This window comes from Sceloporus occidentalis, unplaced genomic scaffold (genome assembly GCF_023333645.1).
Source record: "Sceloporus occidentalis isolate IW3139 unplaced genomic scaffold, rSceOcc1.0.p SCAF_11, whole genome shotgun sequence".
Classification (NCBI taxonomy): domain Eukaryota; kingdom Metazoa; phylum Chordata; class Lepidosauria; order Squamata; family Phrynosomatidae; genus Sceloporus; species Sceloporus occidentalis.
This window is the reverse complement of record NW_028316991.1, coordinates 7,991,690-8,000,696: the sequence shown is the minus strand read 5'-3', so window position 1 is coordinate 8,000,696 and position 9,007 is coordinate 7,991,690.

The following is a 9,007-nucleotide window of genomic DNA, read 5'->3' as shown; positions in this document are numbered from 1 at the left end:
TTATAGAATCCTTGGCATTCTGATGGGAATGTAATTGTTTGCTGGTGTTTGGCATTTTCACAAGTGACCATCTGTCATGCTTTACAATGCAGACAATTGCAGTTTGTCCAATACATAAAGCTTGGCTGTTGCATAGCAAAAGTGAAAATCCATGCCGGCATTTCAAGCTTTGTCTTTATAAACATGATTTATGGCCAGAAACTGCAAGATGAGCAAACAGAACCTTTATATTTCCATGTACAAAAGTAACCTGATATCAATTCACAAGATTCTGGGGAAATAAGAGAGATAATTAGAAGATCCTGAAGTTTAACAAAAACACAGAAGAAAAAAAAAACCAACCACTGGGGGAATTATGGAATAAGTATATAAAATAATTGTTATATATTTCAAGATGTTAAAGCAATCTTAAGTGTATGCAGCAGTAGATTGTGTTATGAAGGTTAATAAACCGAGACTAGGGGAAGTAGATGAGATGGACTTTCAGTTATATTATTTACTCTCAAACCAGTCTCCCAATATTAATTGTATTAATTGTGTTATCCCAAATGTGAATCTTTACTAAGAGCAGATGTACATATGCAGAAAGTACAAGCAAACATATAGAAACGTCAGATCCCATAGAATCCCATAGAAAAAAGGGCACCAAAGAGAAACTATAACAAAGTCTCTACTGACAACTAATAAGAATGTAAAGGAAAAAAAACAAATACAATAATAATATTTATTAAAAATGTGTCCAAGCAGTGCCATTTTATAATCTAACATGAAACACACAATTACATATTGAATTATATGACACAATGAGTTAAAACGTTTGTGCAACCCAGTTTATGTAGAAGTTGTGTTTTTATTGTGTTTAAGCACTTGTGCACGGTATATAGCTATAAATATTAGGATTGAGACATGGAATGATAAAAAGGACACTATTTTGAGATGGATACAATTATGACTATACATGCAATGATAGATTTCTAAAAATCAAAAATACATATATTAGTTGAATTGTTTATTGGGAGACACACCCTGTGTAATAACGTGTTTCATTAACAAAGGTTTTGAGAATCGTTCTGTCGCTAAGCATTTTAAAGATTGTCGTGTCAGAGATGATAGGAAACTAAAAGCTATGGCCATTTAACAAGTTAAATTAACTCATAGAAAAGGAGATAGACATTTGAAATTAAATCAAAGAGGGACAGACTGGATTTTTAAATTGAATACTTTATACCCAAGTGGCTTAGATGAGGGTTTTAATTTTGTATCTTTTTTTTTCTATTTTTGTTTTATAATTGTAAATGTTTTTTCTGGCATTTGTTGAGGTATATTTAAAAGGAATTGAGAACTGTCTTGATTAAGATGATTGTGGAGTAAATATTATATGTTGTCCTGAAATAACTACATAATTATGATGAGGTAATTATGAATTATTGTAATTAAATAATAATTGAAAAAGTGATATAGATCTGATATGATATGTATAATATTTATATATTGTCCTATTTGATTATGGTTATAAATGTATGTTATGATTAAGATCTATTATAGTGAAATTTACATAGTTCTGATTACAAATGTATGTTATAATTAAGATCTACTATGGTATATGATTTATCTCAATAAATCTATAATTATGGAAATATGTTAAATAATTTATATATTTATCATGTTGTTATTCATTTTTATTTAAGTATTATAAATGCATTTTGTATAATTGTACTTTAGATGTTTGTCCAAAACGCAGCCACGTATGTATTTTTACACAATCATGATGGAAATTGTTATATCAAAAGTTCGTTTTTCAAGTGCTTTTGAGCCTTCTGTTGCACTGTAGCATGAGTAAAGCATTTCTGGGGTGGATCTGGCCCTCTTCCTTGGTTATATCTTTCTGCTGTACCTGGGATCCTGAGCCTTCGCTATACGGGATTTGGGGTACACAGCATTGGCAGTGTCTCCACCTGACTGGACATCCATGCAATGGATGGGTTTCCCAGGCAGAAACATAATAAATGACTAGAACACACCATAATAGGAACATGTATTAAATAATAAATGGAAAATAATAGTAACCCATGTAATATAAGAGCTGACTAGACACACCCTATTTACCCAGGCCCAGCACCCTCCCAAACAACCTACAGACCCACCCTCAGGCTTCACCCTAATGGCTGGTGGGTACCAGTTGGTGCACAGATGTGTTGGGGCCCTTTAACCCCTTGATGACAACACTGTTTCTTACTCGTAGTACACTTTGGGACAAAGGCTCTTTTAACATTTTTCAGTGTTGCTGTTTAGCTGTAATTTTCTTCTTTCTCATTTTGTGCATCCACACACATTATATATTGTTTGTTTTTCAGGACAAGCAGGGCTTTCTTTAGATACCATTATTTTTCATCATATCATCTAATTCACTATAAAAAAATGATAAAATATGGTGATTGTTAAAAAAGGACCTTTTCTCACTTTTATTTGAGAAATCTTACTCATCTGCAAAAACTAATGAAAAAAACTGCTAAATAGATTCTACTATTTGTCCTGAGTTTAGAAATACCCAATGTTTTTAATTTTTTGGCTTTTTTCTGCAAGTTATTGGGCAATAATTACAAGTAGTGTTTTGCTATTTCAAAACCATTTTTGATATGCTTCATTCACAAGCTACATGAGCATAAAAACACTGGCTTGTCATATTAAGCTGTCATCCATGCTTACATCGTTAGCCTGCTGTCGGCCTGGATGTGGCAGGACTGCCTTCCTTTTCCCAGTCCACCTCTTGTTTGGTGTATTTTCCAACTAGGTGTTTACGTGCAAATTTTTGTTGGAATACTATAAAATACATTGTAGTGGTATCCACAGATATCTACCATAACACCTTTTCTTGTACTGTAGATTTAGGGTGCCTGTCTACCCAAGTTTAGGTATTTTCTTTCATGTCTCGCTTTTTCTCACCAACTGCTCCGGGGTCTTTGTTTAATTTGAACTTACTATTGAATAAATCTTTCGATTTCTTCATGTCATATTTTTGGAACCAAACACCCTCTGATGAAGTACTCAAGTAGATTACTTATTAGGTATAAGCATTGGCAGCCTCCATATATTTGATCACTTTTGAAAAATTGCCCTGGGCCCCCAACTACAACAGCTAGTCTGTGCCACTATTGCCCCCACACAACTGGTCTGTGCCTTCTTTGCCCCCCTTTCAACATACAACATATTTATACAATATTACACAAATTACACACACTTACTCATACTCACGAACATAGGGTCAGAATGGCACTTTCTAAATCATTTTATACCAGTATGAGGAGACATCTGGCCCCCTGGAAGCACGGGCCCGGTCGCAGCTCTGACCACTGCGACCCCTGTAGTTATACCAGTGTGTGCGTGTTATTGGTCTTGGGCAACTTAAATGTGTAGAACATGCTTTTTTAATTTGGTTTTTGTAAATTGAATTATGTTATAAACATTACATACATTTTTGCATATGGAATTTATAACTTTATGCTATTTTGTTGTATATATATATGTCCATAAGAACAGATGTTTACAATTGCACATGTGTTTAAATATTTATAAGCAGAATTATAATGATAATCAGTAGAACTGGTCTTTGATCAGCTTGTTTAAAATATCTGAATAAATTATGTACTTGATTTGCTGGAAGTGTGCATTACTGTTTAAATAATTTAAAATTCTATGGAATTTATAATGCAGTGTCACATTTTGCATATTCTTAGGCTGCAAATATAAATGTATTATGTTCTGGAATTTAGCATGTTTCATTGTGCATGATTTCACACTAATATTAATATAATATTACAAAATATGTCATTTGACCTATGTTTGTAAATGTGATATTGCAACCACAACTAAATCTTAATTTAAAAACTCCTCACCTTTTTTTATTTTTTTCTAAACTGGTGAATGATTTGCAGCATAAAAAATATCAGGAAATACTAAGGGAGCTCAATATGTATAGCCCAGAGAAACTAAGAGAAAGGAGACCAGGACATGGGTGTGGTGCACAGAAGGTAACGGGTCTGTGGGCTATCCAGCCACACTCCCCTGTCCATGTGCTGTCCAGCCACAGCCCCCATCCATGTGCTGTCCAGCCACAGTGCCCTGTCCGTGGGCTGTCCAGCCACAGTGCCCTTTCCGTGGGCTATCCAGCCACAGCGCCCTGTCTGTAGAGTTTCCAAGCCATGTGCCTTTGCCACTGTCCCTGAAGGCTCTGAGGGCTTTCATTTTGTTCTACCCATCTGTCCTGATCACAATGGTGCCTTCTGTTTGGTATAAAACCAAATATAAAAATATATCACAAAGGTTCGTCCACTCACTGGAGGTGAGCCCTTGTTAACATATCAAACAACACATATGATACAGGAAGAATTCATCTGGCAAAAACATTGACTTGTTATGTCACCGCACCTGTCTGTATTAACTAGTCCTGTTTTTATCAATCCTGCCAGTATACTCAAATACAACCTGTATCCTGAATATCCAGCCTGGTGTGTGTTTCTACTAGACTTGGGCGCCGGCCAACTCTTCATGTTCGTCTTCGTGGGGGGGGGAATCTTCATATTCCACAAATATTTGCCCGTTCCTGTGTTTGGTTTGGGCGAATATTGGTGTACATTCTTCGTGTTCGTTTTTTTTCTTCGTTTTTTGCTGTTTTTTGTAGAAGGGGTTAATACGGGGTTAACGCGGTACGTACTACGCAGCAGCTTTGGATTTTAAATGTCTGTACAAGCAACCCTATTGGTTGCCTGCAGGGGCCTCCTCTGCCATCAACCAATGAAGTACACCTGTATTTCATTGGTTGATGGCAGACGAGCGTCTGCCAGCGACCAATAGAGTCGCTCGTAGAGACTTTTAAAAACCTGGTGCCACAACTTGGCTCCAAGAGTTAAAGGTCCATACGAACGACCAATAGAGTCGCTCGTACGGACCTTTAACTCTTGGAGAAGGTCTCCCCAGGCCAAGTTGCACCGTCATGAGTTAAAGGGCTGTCTACTGGTCGCCTGCAGGGGCCCAATAGAGTCGCTTGCACGCTGTAGGTCGCTAACCATTAGATATGTGCAAATGGACCATTCAGTTTTTTGGTCCATTCGTTTTCAGACAATGAATTTTGTTTTCTGTCCTTTGGCTTTCGGATGAATATCAGAGGGCTCATTCACTCTGTCACACTCTCTCAATGTTTCCCTATCCCTTTTCCGCACCTCTGCTTCTTGTCCACTTCTCCCTGCTATCATCTATGTTATCTAGGTCTCTTAAAGTCCAAACAAGGCTGAGCCTCTCCTCTATTCATCCAATCGGGGGAAAGGTTGTACACCAAGGATCCGCCCTATTATAGAAGTACTATACAATCATATTAATTGAAGGTCACTGCTCCACAACGTCCAAGGAAATACTGGTTTGCCAGTCAAATTGTTTCATAAAAAGTCCCTTTCTTCCACGTGCTTTGTTCTTTTTTCTGTCCTGTGTCTATATTGTTTTGTTTGTAGTGTAATGGTACTTGTTTCCCAATTAGTCTATTAAAGCTCCAGACAATTTAATTAGAAGCAAAGTGGGAATCGAGTCTCCTAATAAAGTCAAAAGAACAAGAATGCATTCTGTAAATGCAGTTCTGTAAAACAGATCTGCTATCCTCTATTCAAAACCTCACTATACATTTGCCAAAGAAGCCTGGCCAATATTCGATCAAACACTACAGTATATAAGATAACTGAAGGAGAACACTACACTAACCATGCTTACATGTCTAATGTAACCACAATGGGAGCAATTACTGTGCTGACCAAGAAAACAATTCAAGACTTGTAGGTCTGTTCATCTTAAGGGAGTTACATGGACAACCTATGTCTATTATTGGGATTATAAAACTCAAACAAAATCTCCCATTGTTTCATAGGAAAGAGGATAAAATGTTCTAAAATCTATTGCATTTCAGTTGTTACCTTGTTGTTGCCAATCAATATGCTTAAATCATCATCTTCACCCAAGGAAGGGGGCAAAAATAATATTAATTATTAATATAATAATATAATGGCGTTGCTGAATGCCTCGAGGCATTCAGCAACGCCATTATCGGCAGAAAGGGGCCATCTCTGGCCCCTCCCCGGGGCGTCAACATCCGCCATACTTTGTATGGCGGCGGACGCCCGTTTTAAAAGCGTTTAGGAGGCGATCAACGATCGCCTCCTAAACTTAAATGGTGTCGCTGGAATGCCTCGATCAGGAGGCATCCAGCAACACCAAACACTTACCTGGGGATGGACTGTGACCGCTCCGGAGAGCGTAAAACCAGTAAAATGTAAAAATAATTTCCCACTGATGTCACTATCAGGGGAACCTTCAAGTTGAAAAAAAATGTTGAAAAAATAAAAAAAAAAAAGGCAAAAAAAAAATATATATATATAAAAAATATATTTTTGTGAGCAAGTCCTAAAATTAGCATATTAGCTTAAAACAATTCTCGCATGGAAAGAGTTAAAATACTGGCATATTAAATGCCCATGGGGTGTCTACTTTTAAAAAATGTATGATTTGATGGGGTAAATTGAATTGGCCGGGTTCAACAAGGTCCCAATTAACACGGGGGGAAGGATGGCCACACATCTAATTTCCAATTAGAAAAATGCACACGTACCAAATGTGGCCTTTTAGTTCCCCCCAAAAATGACAAACCCATGCATGTGGGGTATCACTGTACTCAGGAGATGTTGCTGAACACATATTGGGGTGTCGTGTGACAGCGGCATATACCAGGAGCTGTAAATTCATACATAAAGTAGGTGTGTGTGGGAAAAATACACACAAAAGAATACTACCACAAAGTTTGACAAAGACTGGTGGTAGATATGGTGCATGGAAAGAGTTAAAATACTAGCATTAGAAATACCCTGGGGTGTCTAGTTTTCAAAAATATATAGCTTTATTGGGCACACTGAAATGGCCCGGCTCAAAGATGTACCAAATAGGGCATGGGCAGTGGATCCCCAAATGCCAAAGTTCAACATTGAAAAATGTGCATGCCCCAAATGTGGCCCTTTTGCCCCCAAACAGCCAGGCAAAATCATTCATGTGAGGTATCGCTGTACTCAGGAGATGTTGCTAAACACATATTGGGGTGACATTGTGACATATACCAGAACCTGTTTATTCATACCTAAAGTAAAATGTGTGTGAAAAAACAAATGCAAAAAAATTACTACCATAAAGTTTGACAAAGGCTGATGGTAGAATAAGTGCTTGGAAAGGGTTAAAATACTAGCATTTGGAATACCCTGGGCTGTCTAGTTTTCGAAAATATATGATTTGATGGGGTAAATTGCATTGGCCGACTTCAAAGATACCCGAAATGGCACATGGGGGGAAGAATTACCAGATTTGGAAAAAATGGCTTTGAAATAGCAAAACGCTACCTGTACTTATTGCTCCATAACGTGCAGAAAAAAGCAAAAAAACATTGGGTATTTCTAAACTCAGGACAAATAGTAGAATCTATTTAGCAGGTTTTTTTATTACCTTTTATAGATGAGTAAAAGATTTTTCAACTAAAAGTTAGAAACAGTCATTTTTTTCTAAATTTTTCACCATATTTTATACTTTTTTTAATAGTAAATAATATGATACAATCAAAACAATGTCATCTAAAGAAAGCCCTTCTTGTCCTGAAAAAAACAATATCTAATGTGTGTGGGTTCAGTAAACGGGGAAGAAGAAAATTACAGCTAAACACGAGCAGCGCAGAAATGTTAAAACGGCCATTGTCACGAAGGGTACAAAAAGTAAAATCAGCCTTTGTCACGAAGGGGTTAAACAAACATGATGCACGGTAAAAATCATCCATCTTTGAGGCATATGGCATTGGACATTGGCTATGCATAAGCTTTTTATATACCTATACACAACTAAACCCTAGCCTAGGGACTGAGTGCCTGCCTCCTTACTACAGACTATGGGTCCTGATAAAGAGTGCCATGTTATCCTTTTGTGTGTTATTAATAAAAAAAAATATTTTATTATTTCCTTATTTCCTAACTGTTTACACACAGCACACTAAGGTCTGGGAGATAATCTAAGCAAGACAATGTGCATTCCTTAGTTCAGTGGCGTCTGTATCTGATGACTACTTCCAGCATGATAATGCACCATGTCAAAAAGCTCACATCTTCTCAAACTGGTTTCTTGAACATAACAATGAGTTCACTGAACTCCAATGGTCTCCACAGTCACCAGATCTCAATCCAACAGAGCACCTTTTAGATGTGGTGGAACAGGAGATTTGCATCATGGATGTGCAGCTGACAAATCTGCAGCAACTGCATGATGCTGTCATGTCTATATGGACCAAAATCTCTGAGGAATGTTTCCAGCACCTTGTAGAAAGTATGTTTGGAAAAGAATGGCAAGCTTAGGATAAGTTTGTTGAAATGGTTGAGCATCAAGTTATTTTGGGAGTAGCAGTGTTGTAATGTTTTATAACCAAATATTTTTCAACATGACATTCAAATAAAATATTAATTTTAGTGTGATCATTTTTCATGTCAGATGAGGTATATAATGATTTTTGTGTGCAGGGGCATAACTGGGAACCACAGGGCCCTGGTGCAAAAATTGCCCAGGGGGCCTTCAACTTAACAGCTGGCCTTTGCCATCATTGCCGCCACACAACTTGTCGCTGCTTTCTTTGCCCCTTGTCCACCTTCCAATGTACACTCTGGCACACATATGTAAACAAACTTGCACAAGTGTTGCATATTTGTGACCTTGTATGACCCTGTCTGACCTCCTCAGCCTTGTTCCCTGCTTCTGCAACCTATTTAAACATGGGTCTTTCACAATTCCATTACCCTTGGTTGGTGAAAGTCGTGCTTTATGCTGTTGTTCTAGTTTGATCTCATTTAACCGTTGTGACCTGGACTGTTTGACCTTGCTCCTTGTTTCCTGATTTGGCTTATTACTGCGATCTCCTGTTACTGACCCGGCTTATTTGACCTGTTCCGTA